Genomic DNA, 27,881 nt, shown 5'->3' with positions numbered 1-27,881 from the left:
TTTATCAATCAGATCATACCAGAGTGAGAACGCTCGAGAAGGCCAATCGGTCACTCGTACCTGTGCCAACTCGGGAGTTGCAAAAAATTGGTGAAAGTGGAAAGTGGATTTGTTCACGTTTCAAGTGTTTCCATGAAGCAGGAAGCAGAAGAAGATACACAGTCAAGCGATTGAGATCTGACTACAGGGGCAGCAAATAAGTTGTACAGGGCAGGGGAGAGCTTTGAAGTATTGAATTCTGGTTAATGGGACGATCATGCTTTTACGAGGCCACGCTGCTACAGAAGAAACTATGTCAGTGTCTCTCAGCATTGTGATGTCACAGGCAAAAGACGCCGTTACACTGCAGGAAATTCCTTTTTCCAATGTGATGGCAGTCCATATGTAAAGGTGTAGCTTATATATCGAATCCTTTCACATAAATAATTCCACTGCACCTCAGTATGTTGTATTGTCTCCTTTCCACTTTACCTGTCATTGTGCCTGCACTGAAGTTGATTTTCTCTTTCTGCGTGTCTTTTACAGTCTGGATGATGTGATGCAGTTGTACTGACACATCTTCTGACAGAATTTTCCACTTCACTTCAGCCCGCCCTAACTTCGCTATCTGATACCATTCCCATTGTTTAGATGTTAATCGCTCGTCTCAGATCCAGCCTGCCCTCACCCAAAATAAATGGAAAACTCAGTCACACTGTGATCACTGCAATCGAGGGATATATTCACTCTAAGGTCATTGATAATTCGAAGGATAAATTTAGGACTGCAGATGCTGGAGATCAGAGTTGGTAGTGTGATGTTGGAAAAGCACAGCAGATCAGGGAGCATCCGCGGAGCAGGAGTATTCAGGTTTCAGATTTAAGCCTTTCATCTGGAATAAGGCTTGTGAGTGGGGGCTGAGAGATAAAAGGAAATAGTGTGGGGTTGAGGGGAAATAGCTGGAAAGTAATAGATGGATGAATAGGAGGGAGAAGAAAATAGGTCAGAAATAGCAGTGATGGAAAGGGTTGCGAGGACGGTGCCGAGTTGAAGGCTTGGGCTTGGGGGAGGGGAAATGAGGTAACTGTTCAAATTCACATTTATCCCGTGTGGTGTTAGGGTCCCAAGCCGGTAGGTGTAGTGTTCCTCTTCCAGGCGTTGGGTGGTAACGGTTTGGCAGTGGTGAAGTCCAAGACCTGTATGTCTTTGATGGGGTAGGAGGGGGAGTTGAAGTATTCAGCCACGGGACGGTGAAGTTGGTGGGTGCGGGTGTCCCAGAGATGTTCTCTGAAATGATCTGCAAGAAGGTTTCCTCTCTCCCTGATGTAGAGGAGACCGCACTGGGCGCAACGGATTCAGTAGATGACATTGGTCGCTGTAAAGGTGAATTTCTAATGGATGTGGAATGATCCATTCGGGCCTTGGCTGAGGTGAGGGGAGTGGTGTGGGTGCAAGTTTCACCCTTCCTTTGGTGGCAGTGAAAGATGCCAGGAGAGGGTTGTGGGCTGGTTGGGGGGGATGTATGGACCTGAAGAGGGGGTCATGGAGGGAATGGTCTTTACGGAATGTTGGCAGGGCTGGGCAGCGAAATATATCTCTGGTGATGGTGTCTGTTTGGAGGTGGCATCAGTGGCAGAATATGATGCGTTTATGCGGAGTTTGATGGGATGTAAGGTGAGCAACAGGTGGTTCTGTCCTTGTTGCGTTGAGAGGCGTGGCTTCAAGGGTGGTGGTGTGTGAAATGGAGGTGTTGAACCAGAGGGCACTGTCAACCACGTGGGAAGGCAATTTGCGATCGTGGAAGAAGTAGACCAACTGGCTCTTTCTGAGGTGAAATTGGTCATCCTGGAAACATATGTGCTGGAGGTGGAGGAATTGGGAATAAGGAATGGCGTTCTTACACGAGATAGGGTTGGAGGAGATATAGACTAGATACATGTGGGAGTCGGTGAGCTTGTAGTATATGTCTGTAATTAGTCAGTTGCCAGAGTCGGTGATGGAGAGGTCCAGGAAGGTGAGGGAAGTTGCCAAGAGGATCCGGATAAATTTGAGGTCGGAGTGGAAGGTGTTGGTAAAGTTGGTGAGCAATGCAACCTCCTCGTTGGAGCACCAAGTGAACCCAAACATTCATCAATGTAGCAGAGGAACAGGTGGAGGATGGTGCCTGTGTAATTCTGAAAGATGGACAGTTCCGCGTATCTAACAAACAGGCAGGCATAGCTAGGTCGTATGTGGTGCCCATGGCTACCAGCGTCAATAGAGGAAGTGGGAGAATTGGAAAGAGAAGTTGTTGATTGTGAGGACCAGTTCAGCCAAGTGGATGCGGATGTCGGTGGAAAGGTACTGTTTGGGATAGTGTGAGATTAAGAAATGGAAGGCTTGCAGACTTCTGTCATGGCAGGTGGATTTGTACAGGGACTGGATGTCCATGGTGAAGATGATGCGATGGGGGCTAGGGAAACGAAATTCTTGGAGGAGGTGAAGTGCATAGGGGTGTCACGAATGTAAGTGGGCATTTCCTGAACTGGGAAGAGAGGAGTGTGTCGATGTAGGAAGAGATGATTCGGATGGGACAGGCTCAGGATGAGACAATATGTCGACTGGGGCAGTCAGGTTTGTGATTCTTAGGAAGGAGGTAGAATCGGGGAGTGCGCGGTTCACGGACAATGAGGTTGAAGGTTGTGGATGGGAGATGCCCAGAGGTGATGAGATTGTGGTTGGTCTGGGAGATGATGGTTTGGTGAGGGGAGGAGAGTTTGTGATCGTGGTCTGTAGGAGGAGGTGTCTGCGAATTGGTACCTGGCTTCAGCTTTGTTACTCTGCCCGACTCACAAGCCTTATTCCTGATGAATGGCTTATACCTAAATCGTCCATTCTCCTGCTCCTCGGATGTTGCCTGACCCGCTGTGCTTTTCCAGTACAGCACTCTCCACTCATTCATTATTGCTGTCTCATTTCACACGACCAGGTCCATGCTGTCTGTTTGATTCTCATGAGCACTGTTCTTATGGACTGCGACAAAATCTGCCAATCTGAAACAAAAACAGAAATTGCTGTAAAATCACAGGTGAGCTGGCAGCATCTGTGCAGATGAATCACAGTTAACGTTTCACATCCATTGGGTCCGTCTGTCCACAGATGCTGCCAGACGTCCTGAAATATTCCAACAACGCCTGTTTTTGTTTGATTTTCAACATCAGCAATTTTTTTGTTTTTGTTTTCTTGTTTTCTGCCAATATGATTTGGCTAAAGATTATGTTAAAGGTTTTAAATATGACTGTGATGGAACGGCCAGATTCCACCAGCCGGCTCCTTTTATTTGGTTCACGTGACCAATGCCTTTCTACTTGGTCACCGCGCCCTACAGCGGCACTGCATATAAATTGACAAGACTGTGGCATTCTCTCGGATTGGTAATCAGGAGCGAGATTGATTGAAATTATTGAAAACTTAAGATAAACAGATAAAATACGGGATATAAAACGGGAAAATGAAAGGGAAAGAGAGAACGGCGAATGATAATTTTTTGACAAAACTTAAATATAATTGCTCAAGAATCAGAAAGTGCCTTCATCTGCAAACATACCATAATATGGAATGTAATTTTTTGGACAACCAATGCAAGTAGATCTTAGCAAAATCTTAGTTTAAAAGTCTTGCTGCAACTGTTTCGGTTATAATGAAATGCACACATGGAATTCAGTGCTGTAATGATCTCCTAAAATGGAAAAGGAAATCCTTGTCTTCGAGGATACGTGGGGAATGTTCATTGACTCATCAGTGTAACATGTGTAAACTGTGCAACATGAAACCAGTTCAACATCTATTTTCCCGGAATTTAACGCAGGGCACATGGGAAACGTTATCCATCTGCTGAAAAATCACCTTCGGCTCTCTCTCCACATATGTTTCTTCACGTTTTAGATACTTGCAGTATCTTTGTTGATCAAGGAGTCATTGTCCAGAAAACGTTGTTTCTCAATCCACAAACACGGGTATTTTCCCATAAACTTAGCTTTGCTCAATATCACCTTCTGTCCGTATTCCTCAACACGACGACAAATTAAAGCTGCTCCATGTGAGGCTCAGAATTGAAACTTCTGCACAGCACAGCCCACTATACTGGAACAGAGATACCGTGCACTGGTCACCTTCAGCACAGGAGCAACACATTAATGCTTACCTCCACATTCCTGGTTTTACCTTAACGTTTGGGAAACCGAGTTTCTCTGATTCCATTGCTAGTAACGGGGATTATATGATCATCTTCACCAGTGGTTCAGTCCCTGAGTGAGGAAAGTGGTGAGGTACTCATTGTAAAGATGGGTAGATTGATGAAATGTACAATTTCATCTTTTGCTTTCACTAACCCATGACCTTTTTATTTTGTTTTGCATCTGTAGAAATCTTAAAATCTTCATCTTGAACAGACTCAATGACAGATCTCCATTGTGTCTCTGGCATCGAATTTCAAAGTGTAAACCCCCTCTGAATTCTTCCACCACAGTCCGCTGTTTGGGAAGTGTTCCTGTTGTGGGAAATGCACATCCCCGTGTGTCAACTGCTGCTCCCATCATGCGCTCTGACACTGCACTCATTTTCCTTCTGACACTTGCTCACTGTGTTGCTGTGATCATACAGTGACTTGGTGTCGCACGGCCCAGGAAAATGATACAGCTCAAGGTTTTTGCATTGTTGAGTTCAATTGTCAGTTTAGCCTTATTTCGGATTTTGAAATTGTCTGTTCTGTACACAAGTGCGTGTCAAAAACATCTGAGCGGAAATTAGGTGTTCCGAATAATGATATTGAGCACTATGCACTCTCCTCCAGTCTGGAAAACAATTCCTGACAGGCAGTTTAATAGACAATAGACAGCAGGTGCAGGAGTAGGCCATTCTGCCCTTCGAGCCAGCACCACCATTCATTATGATCATGGCTGAACATCCTCAATCTGTATCCTGTTCCTGCCTTATCCCCATAACCCTTGATTCCACTATCCTTAAGAGCTCTGTCCAACTCTTTATTGAAAGAACACCTCCTGCTGTCTCGGGTTCTTCATTCCGTTGACTTCAAATCTGCACAGAATTCAATAGACCTTGTTACATATTCATTTCCTCATTTTTGTTCAGATCACTGTGTGCATAGTGTGACAGTGGGAGTGCACTTGCCCCACAACCCAGGGGTCAGACCATCATCTTGGAACCGTACTGTGTTATTTCTCATTTCACCAACAATCGGGAGAAATGTCTGCTGCTCTGCATAATTTATGCATTTCAATTATTGATAAGGTCATAGCCTACCCGATGCCTCTGACGAGGTGGCCGAGAGGTTAAGGCGATGGACTGCTAATCCATTGTGCTCTGCACGCGTGGGTTCGAATCCCACTCTCGTCGCTGTCATCAACGGCTTTCAATGGTGATGATTGAAGGTGGAACTCCAATTGTCAGTTTATATGCATTGACGCGATTACAAAATCTCAAAGAATAGTTTGTACCTTTTAACTGCGTTGAAATGGAGGTTGCTTTGGGATAATGAAAAGAAACGCGATTTTCTTTTTCAAGTCAGTGCTGAGAACGTTTTTTCGTATGAAAGACATCCAGGAAAATCAAATACCGAGAGCTGCGAAGTGCATGTTTATGCAAAGGGATTCTTAATGAATGTTTTGTCAGATGAAATAGAACATAGAACATAGAACATAGAACAATACAGCGCAGTACAGGCCCTTCGGCCCTCGATGTTGCGCCGATCAAAGCCCACCTAACCTACACTAACCCACTATCCTCCATATACCTATCCAATGCCCGCTTAAAAATATGAAGGACGTTGAGGAGAAGTAATGCATCCTGGTGAGAAGAGCACAGCGAGACAGCACAAAATAATGGAGATATTTCAAAAGGGGCAGGGCGTGGGTTTAGGGGCACTGAGAACTAGCTGTAAACGCACAGTGGAGAATTGCCAATGTGGGTGCCGTGCATGGGCACGGAAAGACTTACACATTGGTCTCGCCCTCGCCCCTTGCTTTCGCCATTGATGAATGCTGGAAATAAGGCACAGATAAACACAAGATGTGGGAAACAAGCTCCCTCTCGTTATGCACACACTGGATGCATCACATTGAACCATGAACAACTGGAGAAATCAGCATGTTACCTGTAGGGAGTGAAACTAAACTGTGGATCAATAACCGCAGATTCATGCAACATAAACATGAAAAATGATTTAAAATGTAGGGTGTAGGTTTGCTCGCTGAGCTGTAGCTTTGATATTCAGACGTTTCATTACTTGGCTAGGTGGCGACCTCCAAGTGAAGCGAAGCTGTCGTCTCCTGATTTCTATTTGTATCTTTCTCCTCGATGGGGTTCCTGGGGTTTGTGGTGATGTCATTTCCTGTTCGTCTTCTGAGGGGTTGACAGATGGCATGTATATCTATGTATTTATTTATGGCATTGTGGTTGGAGTGCCAGGCCTCTAGGAATTCTATGGGGTGTCTTTGCTTAGCCTGTCCCAGGATAGATGTGTTGTCCCAGTCGAAATGCTGGTATTTTTAATCCGTGTGTAGGGCTACGAGGGAGAGAAGGTCGTGTCTTTTTGTGGCTAGCTGGTGTTCGTATATCCTGGTGGCTAACTTTCTTCCTGTTGTCTTACGTCGTGTTTGTGGCAGTCCTTGCATGGAATTTTGTAGATGACGTTGTTTTTGTCCATGGGTTGTACTGGGTCTTTTAAGTTTGTTAGTTTTTGTTTGAGAGTCTTGGTCGGTTTGTGTGCGACTGAGATTCCGAGGGGTCTGAGTAGTCTGGCCGTCATTTCTGAAACTTCTTTGATGTATGGTAAGGTGGTTAGGGTTTCTGGCTGTGTTTGGTCTGCTTGTCGTGGTTTGTTCTTGAGGAATCTGCGCACTGTATTTTTTAAGTATCTGTTCTTCTCGAATACGTTGTATAGGTGGTTCGCCTGTGTCTTCAGAAGTTCGTCTGTGCTGCAGTGTGTGGTGGCTCGTTGGAATAGTGTTCTTATACAGCTTCGTTTGTGTGTGCTGGGATTGTTGCTGGTGTAGTTAAGTATTTGCTCAGTGTTTGTCGGTTTTCTGTATATGCAGGTTTGTAGTTCTCCGTTGTCCTTTCTTTCTACTGTGACGTTCAGGAATGCGAGTTTGTTGTCGGTTTCTTCCTCCTTGGTGAACTTTATACCTGTGAGGGTGTTGTTGATGATGTAAAATGTCTTTACTATCTTGTTTCGTTTTGTGATGACAAAGGTGTCATCTATGTAGCGGACCCAGATTTTTGGTTTGATTGTTGGTAGGGGTGTTTGTTCTAGTCTTTGCATTACCGCTTCTGCTATGAATCCTGATAGCGGAGATTCCATGGGTGCGCCGTTGGTTTGTTTGTAGACTATGTTGTTGAAGATGAAGTGGGTGGTGAGGCACAATCCACTAACTTCATGATGTTTTCCTTGTTAATGTGATTGATGGTTGTTGGTGCGTCTGTGATTGTCTCTTCTAAAAGTGTGGTAAGTGTTTCCTTTGCCAGGTCGATGTTGATGAAGGTGAACAGTGCTGTTATGTCGAATGAGATCATTGCTTCCTCTTCCTCCACTTTGGTGTTTTTGATGATTTTTAGGAATTCCTAGGTGGAGTGGATGGAGTGCTGCGACTCTTCTGTGAGGTATTTCAGACTTGCGTGTAGTTCTTTGGCCAGTCTGTATGTTGGTGTTCCAAGTAATGAGACTATGGGTCTGAGCGGGGCTGCCAGTTTATGGATTTTTGGTAGTCCGGTTCGACTTGGGCAACACATTGATCCTGGGACAGTCTAAGCAAAGACATGCCAGAGAATTCCAAAAGGCATGGCACTCCAAACACAATGCCATAAATAAACACATAGATCGAAATGCCATCGATCAACCCCGCAAAAAACAAACCGGAAATGGCATCACCACAAACCCGAGGAACCCCATCCAGGAGAAAGATATATAGAAAGCGCTAGACAACAGCTTCGATTCACTTGAAGGTCGCCACTGATGATGTTACCTCGCTACGTAATGAAACGTCTGGATATCAAACCTACAGCTCAGCGAGCAAACCTACACCCTAAACCTCAACCTGAGCTACAAACCTTCACAAACCTTGCGATTTAAAGTGTCTTTATACGGATATCATGAATAGACTTTTCGTTATAATAGCCGTCTGGTTGAAAGAAAAAGACACCACATTTCAAGATGGATGACAACGTTAGCAATTTAGTTTTGAAACTGAGATCTATTTTATCATTTTACACAGAGAACAAGTTCATTTTAAATAATGCTAACCACATTCTCTCACCTGGAATAAAAGTGTGATTTCAATATAAACATTGTCCTTGCATAGTCGCAGTTACTCAACATGAAAAATAGGATGTAATTTTTATTAAGCATACATCAATTAGCACCATTATCTTACTTCGGATTGACTGCAGTATGCACATGCTAAATAAGGTATAAGGAAGAATGACTTTTGGAAATAATGATTCGGTGGTGACTAAAAATAATATTATGTTCTCATGATGCGGATATTCCACCAATGGCTCCAGTGGTAGAAATGTTCAGTGGGCAGTATTTCTATGATGGTATAGAAGTATGTGAGGTGCCAGGGATGGGAGTTCCCACTTCATCTGGAACAGCGTCTTTTGATGTGGACCAGGGAGCATTGTGACATCAGTCTGGGAGTTCCAACCACACATGGAGCAGCTTCTATTGACATGGAGCAGTAGGGAGCATTGGGAGATCCGAATGCAAGATCTAACCTCATTTGGAGCAGCTTCAGTTGGCATGGAGGAGGAAGCTTTGCGAGATCCATCTGGGAGCTCCACTCTCACCTGGATCAGCTTTTAATGACATGTAGCAGCAGGGAGCATTGGGACATCAGAGTGATAGATCCAACTACAAATGGACTGCTTATATTGATATGGAGGAGGGAACATTGGGATATCAGACTGGGAGCTCCAACCTCACAAGGATCAGCGTTTAATGACATGTAGCCGCTGGGAGCATTGGGACATCAGAGTGGTAGGTCTAACCTGAACTGCACCATTTCTACTGACATGGAACAGGGAGCATTGGGACATCAGAGTGGTAGGTCTAACCTGAACTGCACCACTTCTACCGACATGGAGCAGGGAGCATTGGGACATCAGACTGGGAGCTCCAACTTCAAGTAGAGCCGCTTCTATTGACATGGAGCAGCAAGGAGCATTGGAACGTCTGGTTGGGAGCTCCAACATCACCTGGAACAGCTTGTATTTACATGGAAGAGGAGGGAGGATTGGGACATTAGGCTTTGGGAAAAGATATTCAACTATTTTAATCTAAAGTAAAATATGTTTCAACACCTCAGATGTTAATTGATTTATGAAGAATCTTTCCCGGAAAAATAATTAATTCTTTAGATAGTAAAGACAAGTCCTGAAAATATTCAACTGAGGAAAACGCATTGGTACAGAGAGAAATGGGAGTGTTGTTTCATGTCTTTGTCTTTTCTTTTCTGGCCGACTCTGGACTTGATTACATCACCGGAAGGACGTTTTCACTCATTTCCTTCAAGTACGGACAGGTCATTAACTTAATCTTAAACTGAAAATTAATGGGAATATGCGATGTTATGTTTAGGCTGGAGTTTAACTCAAATTATGGTGAAAACGCAGCAAAGTCAGTTGCAATTTCCAAGATCAGCAGTGACCTCATTGATTGGCTGATCAGATTGTGAATGGTCTTGTTTTTTAAGATAATTTGAAGTGAATGAATGATGGTGATTATCTTGGTTCTTTGTTCACCTTGTGACTGTTACTGCTATTGCTCATGTCCTTGTTAACACCACAGCTCTGCAGCGTGTAAAACCTCAGCTGTGCATCTGGCTAGTGGCACAACCATTCGTATAGCTGGCGACGCATCAGGCAGTTGTCAGTTCAACTTTTACTTTGCGCAAGCGCATTGTGGAGATTCATCACACATCCAACCTACTCATTTTTGTTATGCTGAGGTGTGTAATATTTGAAATTTTCATCTCCACGAACGAAAATTCTTTCACTGTCTTCGACCAGTTAAAAATTACCAAGAGCTGTCAGAGTAAAAATCACACAGCACCAGATTGTATCGAACAGAGTTATTTGGAAGCACCAGTGTTCCATGCACTGTTTCTTCATCAGGTGTTTGTCAACTGTTGGAATCTAAAATGGCTCTGTGTGATTATTAAATGTATCCACCCCAGTCGAACACCAATACCTCCAAGTCATGGGTACCGTCGACACCACGAACGGTCGGTTAAAGTCCAGATGATCTTCCAAAAGATCGCGCATGTTGACACACACACGAAGTTTCTGCAGAAAAACACCCACCTGATGAAGGAGCGGCTCTCCGAAAGCTAGTGCTTCCAAATAAACTCGCTGGACTCTGCTCAGATATTGTGTAATTTTTAACTTTGTCAACTTAACTCAAACACTGACACTTCCATATCATAGAGAACATCAGTCATGTCCCACGTTGTCAGAGAAGGCAATCCTGGAATAGCCCAATACATTGCTCATAGGCACGTTTCATTTTCAGAAACCAGGCCACTCAGTTAAAGCGCAGAATACTAACCACTAGACCACCAGGGATGAGGGCAGAAGCAGTTGCACCGTTTCTTCATAACACAGTTTTTGGAATTATGTCACTGCAGATATGTTTCCCCTCAAAAGTGAGTGAATTACCGTGTGTTTAGAGCACGGAAATGGGTCCCTTCATTTCATTTCCCAATATTTGGTCTGTAAAACTGTAAGCTCTGACGTTTCACCTGAATGCTAATTTCTCTGTAACGTTTTAATCTCGTAAAACATAATAAATGGGATTAAAGTTTGAGATGGGAACTGAACCCCATTTTTACCCATAGACTGAAGCACGCAGACACATTTCCCCAAGTGTGACACAGGCCTCTGGAGAAAACAAGGAGAAAGTAAGATTTCACCGACTGGTCTGATGTTGTCCCATTTCAGAGCTCAACACCAATGTCTGGTTACAGCAAAGAAAGGAAGCATTCAGACCCTCCCGTCCCAGTGTTCCTTGCCCATTGTTTCCCCATTACTCTGTAGTTTATACTAACTTGGTCACTGCTCACGCCCGCTATTTCCTGTCCAGCCGAACGGTTTGCCTCAAGTTCTTGGAATAAAAAACAGGAATGGCCTATTTCAAGCACTTTTCTAGTTTTCACGGACATTGATATCACCACTGAGCAAGCACATTGCCAGCTCAGGGAGAAGGTCTCATCCTTTAGAAACTGAAATATAAAGATGATTGGATAGCCTCAGTATTGTAAACCAACCAACAAGACCGGAATAGGGCCGAGGGGATCACGCACAGAAGGATGGGAGAATAGAATGGCGAATCTCATGGTGTCCAGGGTGATGTTAATAGAAATCTTCCCTGTTAGTATAGTGATGAGGATTCAGTGATTTCACTGTCATGGCTTGTTAAAGGTTAACGTTTACAGTAATCAATATGAAATACTGCCTGATATTTCGAAGTAGAATGATGTGCAGCAGACAGGATCGTTTCCCTGCATGAACTAATAAGAGAGTTCAGAAGAGCCAGGAGGAGACATGAGAGCCAGGAGGAGACATTAGAAGTTGTTGGCGGATAGGATCAGGGTTAACCCTAAGGCTTTCCATAGGTATGTCAGGAAGAAAAGAATGACGAGAGGTAAATGAGGTCCAATCAAGAATAATAGTGGGAAGTTGTGTGTGGAGTCAGAGGAGACATGGGAAACACTAAATAAATATTTTTCGACAGTGTTCACTATATAAAAAGAAAATGTTGACGAGGAAGATACAGAGATACTTGCATCTAGACTCGAAGAGATTGAGGTTCACAAGGAAGAGGTATTAGAAATACTGCAGAGTGTGAAAATAGACAAGTCCTCTGGGCCGGATGGGATCTATTCTAGGATCCTCTGGGAAGCAAAGGAAGAGATTGCCGAGCCTGTGCCATTGATCTAGCAATCATTATTGTCTACAGGAATAGTGCCTGAGGACTGGAGGATAGCAAATGTGGTTCCCTTGTCAAGAAGGGTAGTGGAGACAACCCTGGTAATTACAGACCAGTGAGTCTCACTTCAGTTGTTGGTAAAGCTTTGGAAAAGGTTCTAAGAGATAGGATTTATAATCATCTAGAAAAGAATAATCTGATCAGGGACAGTCAGCACGGCTTTGTAAAGGGTAGGTCGTGCCTAACGAATCTTATGGGTTTTTTGACAAAGTGACCAAGCAGGTGGAGGAGAGTAAGCAGGTTGATGTGCTGTACATGGATTTCAGCAAGGTTTTCGATAAGGTTCCCACAGTAGGCTATTATACAAAATACGGAGGAATGGAATTGTGGGAGACATAGCAGGTTGGATCAGTAATTGACTTGCTGAAAGAAAACAGAGTGTTGTAGTTGATGCAATATGTTCATCTTGGTGTCCAGTTACTAGCGGCATTCCGCAAGGTTCGCTGTGGGGTCCAGGGCTATTCGTCATTTTTATAAATGACCTGGATGAGGGCTTAGAAGGGTGGGTTAGTAAATTTGCGGACAACATTACGGTCGGTGGAGTTGTGCACAGTGACGAAGGATGTTGTAGGTTGCAGAGAGACATAGATAGGATGCAGAGCTGGGCTGAGTGGTGGCAAATGGAGTTTAATGTGGACAAGTGTGAGGTGATATACTTTGGACGGAGTAATCGCAATGCAAAGTACTGGGCTAATGGTAAGATTCTTGGTAGTGCAGATGAGCAGAGAGATGTCGGTGTCCATGTACACAGATCCCTGAAAGTTGCCACCCAGATTGACAGGGTTGTTAAGAAGGATAACAGTGCTTTGGCCTTTATTAATAGAGGGATTGAGTTCTGGAATCAGAAGGTTATGCTGCAGCTGTACAAAGATCTGGTACGGCCCCATTTGAAGTGTTGTCAACAGTTCTGGTCACCGCATTATAAGAAGGATGTTTATGCTTTGGAAAGGGTGAAGAGGGAATTTTCTAGCATGTTGCCTGATATGGAAGGAACGTATTACGAGGAAAGACTGAGGGCCTTGAGGCTGTCCTCGTTTGAGAGAAGACTGAAAGGTGACTTAATAGAGACATACAAGATAATCAGAGGTTTAGATAGGGTGGACAGGGAGAGTCTTTTTCCAAGTATGGAGACGGCAAACACGAGGGTCATAACTTTAAAGTGAGGGGAGGTAGGTACAAGACAGAAGTCAGAGGTAGTTTCTTTACTCAGAGAGTAGTTAGGGCATGGAATGCTTTGCCTGTAACGGTGGTAGATTCGCCAAGATTAAGTGCATTTAAGTCGTCATTGGAGAGGCATATGGACGTACATGGAATTGTGTAGATGGGATGGGCTTCAGATTAGTATGACAGGGCGGCACAACATCGAGGGCCGAAGGGCCTGTACTACGCTCTAATGTTCTATATGCTGCAGATCCACATCAGCAATGTCATCTACAATTGCCTGACGTTCAATCAGTTTAAAACAAGAACGGAGGGGGCGTCAGGAAAACGGAAGGGGAATAGTGGTTTGTGAGAGTTAACTACATGCCTCGTGGAGCCAGGTTCAATGTAGATAATGAATATCGGTTTTCCTGTTTACCTTGGTATACTGATCACTACGGATCAGTGACCCAATATTGTCTGCCCTTTGTGTGTTGTTCTTTGTACATTTAACCTCGGTTCAGTGCTCCGGGGGACCACGCTTTTTTAAATTTGGAACATTTTACACAGGTCGGTTTTGCAGCTTCATATTAAGGCCAACAATTTTAGGAACAGATAAACACCATTCAGACCATCAAGTCTGTTCCACTATTGAATGGTTTCATATCTGATCTGTTAACCTTGAACTGCACATTCTTGCGTTTCCCCATAACGCTTGATGTCTTTGCTGTTTGAAGATCTGCCGATCTCAGCCTCATTACACCTCATGACACTTCCTCAACAGCCTTCTGCTCCAAGAAAGTCCACTGATACGGAACTGTCTGAGAGAATAAATGCTTCTTCGTCTCTATTTTAATTGTGAGATCCGCATTCTTATACGAAGTTAAAAATCGCACAACACCAGGTCATAGTCCAACAGGTTTAATGGAAGCAATAGCATTTGGAGAGCTGCTCCTTCATCAGGTGGCTATGGAGTACACAGTGGTACTCTCATGTCTTATTTTAAATCCCTCTTCTCACTTTAAACAGTTGCCCTCTCGTGATGAAGTCCCCCCTCCTTGGAGAAAAGACAGTTACAGTTAACTCCAGCCGAACTCTCAATAATTTATAAATTTCTATCAGGTCGCCTTTCAAACTCCAGTGCTCGAGTGAAAGTAGTCTCAGCCTATCCAGCCTTTCGTTATAAGACAAACCTTCCCCACTCACCATACGCTGGCATACCTGTTCTAAACCTACTCCAGCTGAATAATTTCCTTGCTATTACTGGGCGACAAGAACTGGACACTGTTTTCCAGAAGACGCATCACCCAATGTCCTATTCAACTTCAACATAACGTATCAACTCCTTCCCTCAAAGGACTGAGCAACGAAGGCGAGATGACATTTTTTTAAACTATTCTGTCTATGTATGAAGCAAATTAAAATGAATTATGCACTTGCATTCCTGGCCTCCGGTTCCACAACACGATGCAATGCCGGTCATTAATTGTATAAGCACTACCAATATTTGATGTAGCAAAATGCAATATCTTCCATTTATCCAGATTGAACTTCATGTGACATTTTTCAGCCCAAAGATGCAATGGATTAAGATCCTTCTGGAACCTTAGATCACCTTCTTTACAGTCTCCAATTCTGCTGTCCTCTGCAAGCTTATGAACCATGGCTTCTATGAGTTCTATTGTTTTCTCATACAGGTCAACGATTTTTACTTATATGTCTTGGCCATCATTTAGCTGTTTGCGAATCAGGTAGCAATTATCATGTGGTTAACCATGAGGAAGAAAGCCATAGACTGCAGGGAGATTGGAAACAATTGACAAGAAAATGTGCTGAAAGGAATTCAATCCAGTGAAGTGGGTGATAATGAATTTGAGGATGCACAATGAGAAAAGTGTGAAAACTGAGTGGTTTAAAGTAATAAAAGAGAAATTATAGAGGAAATTCACGAATGTTTGAAGGTGACTGGATAAGGGATCAATTGGTCTCGATGATCTTGACCGCAGGTGGGAATATAAGAGCAGGAAAACGATGCTGGAACTTTAGCAACGGCCTATTCAAGATCAATAGACAGGGGAATCAGATGGATGGAAGTGCGTACTGCAGGTGCTGGAAATCAGAATCAAGATTAGAGTGGTGCTGAAGAAGCACAGCAGGTCAGGCAGCATCCGAGTTGCAGAAAAAAATAACGTTTCGGGCAAACGCCCTTCATCAGGAATAAAGGTGGGAGCCTCGTGGGTAGAGCGATAAACGGGAGGACTGGGTCTGGGAAGGATTTAGCTGATAGTGCAAGAGTTGGATAGAGATGGGGTTAAAGGAGCTAGGTCGGAGAAGAGGGTGGAACGGATAGGTGGAAAGGAAGATAGACAAGTGGAACAGGTCAGTAGGATGGTGCCAAGTTAGAAATTTGGAACACGGATAAGGTGGCCGTGGGGAGATGAGGAAACTGGTGAAGACCACGTTGATGCCCTGGGGTTGAGGGTCCCGAGGTGGAAGATCTGGCGTCTGGTGGTGAGTGAATGGCGGTGGAGAAGACCCAGGAACTGCATGTCGTTGGGAGAGTCGGGGGACATGGTAATTGATGTTTTTAGTCATGGGGCGTTGGAGTTGAATGTTGCAGGTTCCCTGGAAATGTTCTCTGAAGCGCTCTCCGAGAATGTACCTGTTGGCCCCAATGTAAAGGAGACCGCATGGCGAGCCACAGATGCAATAAATGACATGTGTGGAAGTGCATACGGATATTTGATGGATGTGGAAGGCTCATTGGAGCCCTGCAAAGATGTGAGAGGGAAGATGTGGGTGCAGGTTTTCCAATCCTGTGGTGGCAGGGGAAGGTGCCGTGAGGGGAGGGTGGGTTTTTGGAGGGCGTGGACTTGACTAGGCCGTCGTGGAGGAAAGATTCTTTGTGAAAAGTGGATAGGGGTGGGGAGGGAAATATAATTTTCCCTGTCACTGCAGGAATTGCAAAACCTGCACCCACATCTACCTCCTCACCTCTGTCCAAGGCTCTCATGGAGGCTTCCACATCCATCAAAGTTTCGCCTGCACTTCCACACATTCCATTTGTTGTATACATTCCACCCGATGCGGTCTCCTCTAAGTTGGAGAGAGGAGATGTGTTCTCACACAATAATTCAGAGAATATCTCCAGGATACCCGCAAGAATAAACTCCAGTGCCCCATGGCCAAACATTTCAACTCCTCTTCCAACTCTCCGGAGGACATGAAGGTCCTGGGCCTCCTGTATCGCCACTGCCTCACGACCCGATGCCTGGAGGAAGAAAACATCATCATCTGCCTCGGGACACTTCAACCCCTTTGCATCAATTCGGACTTCACCCGTTCCCTCATTTCTCCTCCCCCTACCGTACCCCAGTTCCCACCTTCCAGCTCAACTCCGTCCGCCTGACTTGTCCCACCTGTGCATCTTCATTCCCACCTATCCACTCCACCTACTTCTCTGACATTTCATGTTCACCCCACACCCGCATCCACTTACAGCACTCTCAGCTACCTTCTCCCCAGCCCCACCCCCTTCCCATTTATCTCTCCATCCCATGTGCTCCCAGTCTCATTCCTGATGAAGGGCTTTTGACTGAAACGTCCATTCTTCCTGATCCTCAAATGCTGCCGGACCTGTTGTGCTTCTCCAACACCACTCTAATCTTGAGGGGAGTCAGTTGATTGAGACGATTTTCAGATATTTTCTATTGTTAACCACAGGCTGTGGATGATAGCAGAACTTTAGCAACCACCAGTTTAGGGAACAGCTAAAGGAATGAGCACAAGTCTGGTCACGGCATAAATCAACATTTTTCTTAAAATTGTAAGATAAAAGACGGAAGGCTGAAGTATGCAACTTTGCCCATCAAGACCGTTTCACCAATGATTTTCTCACTGATTCCTTTCCAATTCAGGGTGCTATGGGCCTTGAAGGGGAACTTGAAAACGGTGGCGTTTTGTTGCATCTTCCAACCTTGTCCTTATCGTCAGTACAGCTGTGGAGCTTTGAATGTTGTCAAAAATGCCCGAATGACTTACTCCAGTGCATCTTATAGTTGGTGCACTCTGCTGCAATTGAGCCTTAGCGGTGAAGGGAATGAATATTGCAGGTGTTGAATAGGGTACACTCAAGTGACTGCATTGTCGTGGACGGTGTCCAGTTCCTTAAGTGTTATTGAAGTTACACCCATCTCGGCAAATGGAGAGAGTTATATTCCACGTCTCATTTGTGCCTTCCAAACGATGTAGGATTCACAGAACAATGAGTTGAGTTTATAATCAAAAAATGTCTCAAGAACATGTCATTGTTGTCAAAGTGTTTATGTAGCCAGTTTCTATAAGCTTTTCCCCCAAAATAATAGTTCTGTGGACGATTACACGGGGTAATTTGTTGACAGTAAAGTTATTGAATGTCAATGAGATATGATTAAATTATCATTTGTCAGAGTGATCATTACTCTATTTCGGCCTTGTGTGGACCAATCTGATTCCAGTCACTGTCTGATTTCAAGATCCAATTCCCGTCTGTGCTTGAAATTTCAACTGTTTCTTCTCATAAATGTCTCCACCTGCCTTAATAATATGGAAGGACGCTGCAGGGGACAGCAGAGATTAATGAACATGTTGTCAACACTGGAGAAAATGGAGCTTCGTGGAATGATTGGTTAGGCTGGGATTATTCTCCTTGAAACAAAGGAGAGGGAGGGGAGCTCTATAATCACATAATAACATTTATAAAGGTTCAATACTCATGGGATCTTGACAGGGTAGATACGGGCATGTGGTTCACCCTCTGCTATGAGGAGAGCACCAGAGGACATGAACTCAGAATTAGATATTGCCTATTTAATTCAGAAATGAGGAGTAATTTCTTTGCTCAGGATCCAGTGAATCGGTGGAACTCCTTGCCGAAATGGTTGTTGAGGCTGAGTTGTTTTGTATTTTCAAACTGTGCCAGACAGATATTTAACCAGAAAGATGATGAAGCTTTGTCATGGCAATGCAGGAGAATGGAGTTGAGGATTATCAGATCAGCCATGAGTTCGTTGAATGGTGGAGCCGACTCAATGGGCTGAATGGCCGACTTCCAATCCTACGTCATTTGGTCTAACGCCTTATTTTATTGATGCCTTTAGAATTCTGAGGGGATGGGATGAGGTGATAGAAAAGGTTTCTCAAACTGATCAGACAAATCAGGAACGAAGCTCATAAGTTCATGAACGAGAAATGTGCTGTGGCCTGGAGACAACAAATGGCACTGGGCACACCACAGATGGATATGTGCAGATGTTGTGATTGCTAAAGAAAATTGGTAGATCTAATATTGTTGCCAACTTGGTGATCACACCAGATGATGGATCGCGGTATGATTCACACAGCAAAAGGTTGTGAAAGAATGAATGATTCCTTTCATTGGAAAAGTTTTCTGTGGTTCCAATTCAATTGACTGTTTAAAATACTGATCAGAACTTTGTGTGGAGTATTACAGTAAAATTTACAAGCCCACTGGATAAACTATTGCAGCCGATCTCTCCTTATTTGTTCACCGTTCTTTCGATGTAAATTCATAGAAGGTCAAGATGGAATGAAAGGAGAATAGAAACACTTGCCCTCCTTTTCATTATCCCAATGTAACTTACAACAGAACCATATTGCTCTACTTCGACTTTGATGAGGTATCGATTTATCACAATTCTCCGGTGCAATGAAGGGCAAGAGCAAGATTCTCCATCCAAAGTATCCTAAAGATGCGAGGCACAAAGGGAAATCACAGCTGCGTTTCATAGAAGTAAAAGCCAGAGTCGGATTCAAATCCACACAAGCACAATGGAAGAGCAACCCGTCGCCTGAACCCCTGGGAGACTACAGCCCATTGCAAAGGCGCTCACATGTGACCCCGTCAAGATCACATATGGTGCACCGAGTGAATAAGAAATTCCCTGAGCGGAATCGAATCCACACCATTAAGTTTCTGCTTTCAGCAGAATAATAATACCAGCAAAATCCAAGGGATTGACCTCGTCCTTGGAAGGAATACCTTGTCCTTGATTTATTCCGAGTCAGAACTGTCTCAGAATGAACCAGCAAACATGAAATTCGCGTCACATTCACACGCACATTTCGTCGTGACGCATAATTTCTTCAGACAGTTCCTGTCTAACGTGAAGAAGTATATATGGAGAGAGAAGTGAAGGTGATGTTTGACCTCGATGGTCTTTCTCATATGGCTGAAACTGAAATGGGTAAAATTACCGGAAATGCAGTGTTGTTCGTTTCATTTTATTAATTTTGCTTCAACTTCACTCTGTTCATTCTAATGATCGGAATTGAATTGGATTTATGTGATTGGAACGTTAAATGTTGCATTCAATTTTGCTCCGAATTTATTTCAGCTTAAAGAAAATACTGATGAGAAAAACAGAAGGTTAAACGACAAAACAGGATGCCAGTTTTGATGCTCAGTTTCTTTGGCACATTTCAGTGGGTGTCAAATGAACCCAACATTATGGCGATTGTCCTCCCACCTTTAAGGCATGGGATTAAAGCAGGAAATCGATCTCTAAGAGACGGGTCACTTCCTATTCATTATCGAATAGCTTTCCTTGACAATATACCAAATCTGCTCAGTTCCATTTATAATGCTTCATGTGGAAAATTAATAGAAATCTTTCAAAACTCTGTGGTTTTTTTGCTGAATCTTACTCAGATGCAGACGTTTCCGATATTTCTTTGCATTTGAAGTCGTCCAAATTAGATATTGTTTCCTCGCACCTTCTACCCCCCACACCCCACTTTTACACTTTTACCTGGCCACAGGCTGTCTCTCTCCTGGTGAAACTCACTGCTTGTGCTCTCTAAATGTGCCTTTCCAAATATTTTGGAAACACATTCGCTGAGTGACAGAAATTCTGCTCCCATCATTTATTTGTCCTACATCTATGGTTTTGAATGCCTGACGTTCAGAAATATACGAACTTGAAAGAGTGAATTTACCACATATTTACTCTCGCCAAACCTCAAATACTCTGGAAATCTTCCATTCGGTTTTCCTTGGTTCAGTGTCAAATTTTCCAAAACACAAATAAATAAAATTCCATCCCCCATCCCCACGAAACGCCGTCAGCATGTCTCTAATGTCTTAACGGGCCAGTAAACGCTGGCAGTGTCCTCTCTGATAGAATCACAGATTCCCCCTACAATGCAGAAAGTGCAGTTCAGCCAATCGAGTCTGTAGGGAGACTCTGAACAGCATCTCAACCAGACCTAGCTCCTGTCTCTATCCCCGCAGGCCTCTGGCTTGTGATTTCAAATAAACCTGTTGGAATAAAACCTGGCATCGTGTGACTGCTGACGATATCACTGCGTTACCCATGGCTAATTCACTTAATTTACTGAATTCACTCCCTGGACACATCAGCGCAATTTAACATGGCCAATCTACCAATCCTACAGACTTAACAGCAGTTGGAGCCACTAAGCAAATGTGCCATCACATTGAACACTATCTGTATCACTTACACATTGGTAACACAGCCGAGTGAAAGCAAGCTGCGCCTATCAACCTGAATTCAATGCTTACAAACGCGGTTCTGCGCTGTTCAACCTCATTCGTGCTGCTGGAAATGTTTCTGCACTCAGATCTGAATGGGTTTGCTCTTTTCTTCCTCAGATTCCTGCTTTAAATAAACATATCAGTCAGGAACAACTCTATATAATGGTTTTCATTGCAACACAAACACAATGTGCAATTGGCTGAAGTTACGTGTTTGCACTGTCACTGACACTCTCTCTCCCCAGGAGCTGCAGACCTTCCCCACGCTGATTCAGACAAAACTGTCCTTCCTGAGACATGTCCCATTGAGAATGGAAGGCCAGGCATTAATAACCTTCACTGGGGAACAGAGCGACAGGTTTAAAACCTTTACGATGCCCCCAGCGGAGTATTGAGCCCTGTGACAAGTGGGAACACTAACCACGATACTGTGGAGGACAACAACATCGAAGGAGGCCCTTCAGCCTGTTGTGTCCACACTTGTCAATCACAACTGCTTAACGACCTGAATCAAGTATTCCATCGTTTAGCCCATAATCTTACATGTTTTGGCATCACAAATTAACATCTCAATTTTTTTTAAGGTTAGAATGGTTTCCGCCTCTCTGACCCTTTCCGCAAATCTACTCAAACTTTTCTGCCTTTTCCCGAAATCTCTTGGCCGCAGTGTTCGATCTCTCCATCAATAAGAAACGCTTCTTTCAGTCTATCCTATCCATATCCTCAGTATTTAGTACATCTCAGTCATGTCTTCTCCAATCTCCTCTGCTCGGTGACAGACAACCCCAGTCTGTCCAATCTCTCCTCACAACTGAATCTCTTCAGCCCAGACAATATCCCAGTGAATCTCTACTGCAACGTTCCCAGTGCGATCACATCCATGCAGTACTCTGAATTGCAGAACTGCACACAGTAATCTAGCTTGAGCCAAATGAACTTTTTTTCTATTCTGTTACAGTATGAGGGCGTCGCTGGCTCGGCAGTATTGATTGGTATCCCTAATTGCACAGCGGACAGTTGAAACTCAACCATATTGTAGTGAGTCTGGAGTCACATGGAGGCGCGAGCAGGTAAGAATGGCAGTTTCATTCCTTAAATGACGTCAGATGTTTTTTCAACAATTGAACATGGATATATAGGAGTTATTAGATTCGTAATTCTAGATATTTATTGAATCCCAATTTTACCACCTATCATGGTCGGAGTCAAACCCAGGGTCCTGGTGTCTGAATCAACAGTTCAGTGTTCAGTGGGAATAGCGCTCGGGCATTGCAGAAAAGCAGTGAAACTGATCTTATCCAATGAAGTCGCTTTTCCCCGATACTGTTCTGTGCCATTTTGCTGAGCTTCACCCCACCCCCCCCCCAACCCCAATAATATCTGGTCCATATCAGTAAAAGCTGCTACATGAGTATTGATCTCCCAACAGTGGTAACCAAATGGATCAAATGGTCTGCAGATCCCGATGGTGGGGTTGGGGCACGTTAAACCAGCAACAGTGACCCCAGCCACACAGACAGATCGGTATCAATGGGAGAGTCTGTATTAGATTCTGCAATGCCTTAGTGAAGTAGGAAATGACTCCGTAAACACATGATGAAAGAGCAGCGCTCCTAAAGCTAGTGCTTCAATTAAACCTGTAAGACCATAACCTGGTGTTGGGTCATTTTTAACTTTGTACTCCATAGTCCAACACATGCATCTCCAAATTAATGAAATGGGGGTATGTGATGGAAAGTTCGGTTAGTGATCGTAGGAGGGAAGAAATCTCTGAGAACGGGTGGATTTGAATTCTGACATATGAAACGCAGAGATGTGAGCGAGCAGAGCTTGAAGGATAAAAATCACCTTGGAGAAAATCAAAACTTTAAAACAACTGATTCCTTTGTGTTTCACAAAAGACTGGGACACATAGAGTATTTGCTGCCATGATTCGGATTCGAGCTGCGGTTGCTGCGGCCACAATGCGGAATACTAACCACTATACAAACACGGCAACCCACAGATGAACACACTACCCTCATGCAATAAATACAGTATCATAAGGAATGTTCGGCAGAGCACCAAGTGCACGATATCAGTGCTTAGCGAACAGTAGCAGATATGTGGGAACTCAGAATGGTCTGACCGTTTAACATCGGTTTCCCCCAGTGGCTGTGTTGATTCCATCATTAATGTGTTGAGGGCTGAGAGAAAGAGATTTCTCCAAAACATCAAAGACTCCGGGGACAGTGCAGCTTTTGTTACCTGCACATTCGCCAATATCATTTATTCTATCCATTGCTCCCAGTGCAGTCTCCTGTACATTCGGGAGACTGGGCGCCTCTTAGCAGAGCGCTTTATGGAACATCTCTGGGACACCCGCACCAATCAACCACAGCCCTGTGGCCCAACATTTCAACTCCCCCTCACACTCTGCCGAAGACATGGAGGTCCTCGGCCTCCTTCACCGCCGCTCCCTCACCACCAGACACCTGGAGGAAAAACGCCTCATCTTCCGCCTCGGAACACTTCAAACCCAGGGCATCAATGTGGACTTCAACAGTTTCCTCATTTCCCCTTCCCCACCTCACCCCATTTCCAAACTTCCAGCTCAGCACTGTCCCCATGACTTGTCCTGACTTGTCCTACCTGCCTATCATCTATTGCACCTATCCATTCCACTCTCCCCCCCGACCTATCACCTTCATCCCCTCCCACATTTAACTATTGTACTCTATGCTACTTTCGCCTCACCCCCACCCTCATCTCACTTATCTTTCCACCTTTCAGGCTCTCTGCCTGAATTCGTGATGAAGAGCTTTTGGCCGAAACCTCGATTTTACTGCTCCTCGGATGCTGCCTGAACTGCTGTGCTCTTCCAGCACCACTAATCCAGAATCTGGTTTCCAGCATCTGCAGTCATTGTTGTTACCAAGCTTTTGTTGAAATGTATACTTCAATAGCAATGCAGTTTAACATCGGTTACTTCACGAGTTTCCCCACACAAGGCAGTAACCTCTGCTGCCACATAGTCCCAGTTCCCAGCCCCAGAATCAGAGGAACTGAGTGGCGCAGTCGCAAATAACCAACTTGAAATCAAGATGGGAATGAGGTTGCAGAGATACTCGATGACTCAAGTGACTCAACCGGAGAATGCACGGTGTTTGTACGATGGTTGAGAGGTGCAAGCAATTCCGAGGTTGGGAGTGCTCCTGGTCAAAGGCGGGGCAGAAGGGAAAATCTGTTCCCGTTTATAATAACAGCAATCTACAGTGCATCTTACTCAGACAGCTGAGTGCCACAACTGGAGCGTGGGCAGCTGGTTTGAAGTTTAATTACCCACTTCCCTGGAATGAATTGCTTTCACCATTTTTATTTCCAATTGTTTAATATCTCCCTGCAGTCTGCGGCTTTCTTCCTCATGGTTAATTGTATGATCTGCACACTGGTAAATCACGGCCACTATAAGTAAATATGAATCATTGATCTATATGAGAGAACAGTGGAACTCACTGCAGGCATGCTTCGTAGGTTTGCAGACGACGCCAATATTTATAGAGAGTGAGGAAGATTATCTTAGTTCCAAAAGGATCTCAATCCAATGAGTCGTTGGACTGAATAATGTAACATGGAGTTCAATCTGGATAAATGGAACGTATTGCATTTTGGTACAACAAAAAGAGTATGGCTTTGCATATGTTGGAGAACAGGGAAGCTCGGTGAGCAGGTACATAATTGCTTGTAATTTGCATTACCAACAGACAAGATGGTTCAAAGGCATTTAACATACTTCCCTTCATTGCTCAGTCCTTTGTGTATAGTAGTTGGGACGTTATGTTGAAGTTTTGCAGGACATTGATGAGACCTCTTCTGGAATAGTATGTCCAGTTCGGGTCTCCCAGTTGTGGGAATGATATTATTCAGCTGTAGGAGGTTCACAAAAGATATGCACGCATGTTGCCTGTGGAAGGTTTGAGTTATAATGAAAGGCTGGATAGGCTGAGACTTTGTTCAGACTCGAGATCGGGATGCTGGAAAACCACATCAGTTAAGGCAGCATCCGAGGAGCAGGAGAATAATTTTTTTTGCGCAAGTGTCGTTCATCAGGCTCTTCCCCGAAACGTCGATTTTCCTGCTCCTCAAATGCTGCCTGATCTGCTGTGCTTTCCCAGCACAAGATTCTTGACTCTGATCCCTCATCTGAAGTTCTCACTTTCTCCTAGTTAAGACTGTTTTCACTCTAGGTTAGGGGTTTGAACGGCGACCTGACAGAAGTTTATGAATTGTTGAGAGACAAGTTTAGAGTTAACGATAGCGGCCTTTTCCCTGGAGGGGAATTTCAAGACGAGAGTGCATATGTTTAAGATGAAAAGAGAGAGATTTTTAAAAAAAGAGACATGTGCGGCATTGTTTTAGGGACGGTGTTTTATGTGTGTAATTAACTTGCTGAGGAAGTGATGGATGAGGGCATGTTTGCAACATTTAATGGACAATTGATTCCAAACATGAATGGGAAAGTGGGATCTTTAAAATAAATTTATTCATGCCGAGTACGTCAGTTATTTCCTAGAGGGCATTTCAAAGTCAACCACGGTATTATCCATCTGGAGTCTCCTCTGGGACAGAGCAGATGAATATGGCAGTTTGCTTCCCGAACTGGCATGAGTGAATCAGATGGGATTTTCCACACAACTGATTCAGGGCATCACGAGACTCTTCAATTCCAGGTGCTTATTGAATCCAAACTCCACCAGCTGTCATGCCAGGACCTGAACTCTTTGTCCCCAAAATATTACCTGGGTTTTGGATTAACAACACAGTAATAAAACTACAAGGGCATTATCACCACTCAGCGGGTACAGGAGGGGCCAGACTGGAATGGGTTAGTTTGGCAGTATGTTCAGTATGGATCGGTTGGACTGACAGGCCTGTTTTCATGTTGTATGACTCTGATTGACGCTATGGAGCAGGCAGCTGGTTGGGATTAAATGCGCATTGACAGCATAATCGATCTCCTGATGGGATCTGTAGTCCTGCTGGAGTCTCCGGAGGTTGTTTTGCTCAGTGATCCCTTCCCACACACGGGACTGGTGAATGGTCTCGCTCCAGTCTTCCTGATTAAATGAGTTTCCATTTCTGTGTTTAATTGAATCCCTTCCAGCAGTTCCTACATTGCCTGCTTTCTCTGTGGTATCTGTGTCCCTTTTTCTACACAGGGTGAACGATCCTTTCAAATTGTGTCCACACAGATACAAATCCTGTTTTCCATGTTGTGAATGTGTTTTGATTCTTCCTCATTCACCCACAGGGTGTGAGTATCACTGGTCAGGACAACATTTATTCTTCGCTCCTCGTTCGTTCCTGTCTGGCTAGACCACAAACCCGGGTGTGATCCCAGCCTCGGGTGTTTGTTTGTGGGCAGTCCACACATTGTCTGTGTGTTTGCGATTTTAATTCTCCCTCTGACATAAGATGTGCCAGTTACAGGGATCAACAATGGGAAATGCAGGCTTATGGGACAGTGAATACCGTGGGGTCTGGTGGGATGCGCTTCGGATGTACTGTGTGGACTGGAAGGGCCGATTAGACTGCTTCCCCAGGCGGTGGAGATTCTTGAATTAAGGGTCAGCTCATGTTTTTCTGGTCCTGAGTATCTCGTAGGCAGGACTGGGTGAAGATTGTAGACTCCCCTGCATCAGGGATATGAATGAATGGGATTGCAGGAAATTAAAGTTATTATCTCTGTTCCTGAGGTCAGGCTTATATTTCATGTTTTATTCGCCGAACGTAAACATCGCCGTTTCCGTGTCCCAACCCCCAAAGATGACAAGTTTAAAATATCATCCCAACACCACCTTCACCAGGTTGAAGTCTTGACTGTGTGGAAGAAACTGATACTGAGCTGATACGAGCAAATGTAGCTGCCACCGCCAGTGTCGTAAACACAGATCCAAACAGCAAAATCATCTTTTAAACCCACCATTGCAAAGTTAAGGGGCCAACACGCTCCACTTGTGCCACTCAGCTGTCTTCGAAAGATGCACCGGAAATCGCTCTGATAGTATAAACGGGGAAAACCTTTCCTTTGAGCAGGAGCACACTCAACCGAGGAATTTCTTACGCCACTATACCATCACAAAAGGACAGGACGCTCACCTGTTGCTTCACTGGAGCCAGTGAGTAACCCCGCGCACACATTCCCATCCCCATTTCCGGTTGGATCTGGGCGACTGTGCCGATGTTAAGCTAAAATGCTCTTGAAGCATATATTTCAACAATATCCTGTACTGTCCCCCCGAGTCTTTGATGTTTTGTCGAAATCAATCTCATCTTTCAACCTTCTCATTCAAGTGATCTCTACAGCCTCTGAGGACATCGATCTGAAAGATTCAGCTCATTCTCAGTTCCCACATATCTGTCACTGCTCACTGAGTACTGATATTGTGCATTTGCTGTTCTTCCGAATATTTCCTCTGCTAGTATACTTATTGCTGCTTGCAAGCATCCTGTTCTGTGGTTCCTGTGATCGTGGTTGTCGGTATTTTTCATTGTGACCACAGCAACCTCGATTTGAACCCAAATCATGGCACTTAGTATTCTCTCCGTTGTCCGTTTTGTGACACATGCTAAGAAATTAATTGTTTTACCTTAATATTCCACTCTCTCACATCTCTGCGTTTCATATATCAGGATTCAAACACACCCGTTGTCAGAGATTCCGGTCCTTCCCACGATCATTAAACCTCCTTTCCGTCCCTCCCCCCATTTCTCTGAGGCAATGCCCAATCTATCAATCTCTTTCACATTCATACTGTTCTGTCTGTGCTGCTGCTGCGGTTACTGTTGTTGGGTGAACGTGCCCCAATCCCATCATCGGGACCTTCAAACAAATCGATCCATTTGGATACCGCGGTTGTGAAATCAATCCCCATGTAGCAGTTTTTACTGACAAAGGCTAGAGGCAATTGGAGCTTCAGGCTCATGGAAAATACCCAGGGCAGTTTCGGTGAAAAGACGTTTTGTTGGAAAAGATCAGCTTTTGTGGTTTTCTGTGTTGGTCTTGTGGTAATTTCATAGGACTGATAATCTAGAGACCGAGATCATAGTCTGGGTACTCGGGCTTGAATCACACTATGTCATGATTGTCAAATTTAGATTCAAAAAATATCTGCAAGGAAGAAT

The 27,881-nt window shown here is 44.2% G+C and overlaps 1 non-coding gene across 1 annotated transcript; it reads left to right on the top strand.

The window, feature by feature from the left end:
- The first annotated feature begins 5,291 nt into the window (after positions 1-5,291).
- Positions 5,292-5,373, top strand: trnas-gcu (transfer RNA serine (anticodon GCU)). The gene has a single exon. It is a non-coding gene; the product is annotated as a tRNA-Ser (tRNA).
- The last annotated feature ends 22,508 nt before the right edge of the window (positions 5,374-27,881 follow it).

This window comes from Chiloscyllium punctatum, chromosome 47 (assembly GCF_047496795.1).
Source record: "Chiloscyllium punctatum isolate Juve2018m chromosome 47, sChiPun1.3, whole genome shotgun sequence".
In the NCBI taxonomy this organism is placed as follows: domain Eukaryota; kingdom Metazoa; phylum Chordata; class Chondrichthyes; order Orectolobiformes; family Hemiscylliidae; genus Chiloscyllium; species Chiloscyllium punctatum.
The sequence above is the reverse complement of the archived record's forward strand: the minus strand, read 5'-3'. Positions and strand labels throughout refer to the sequence as shown.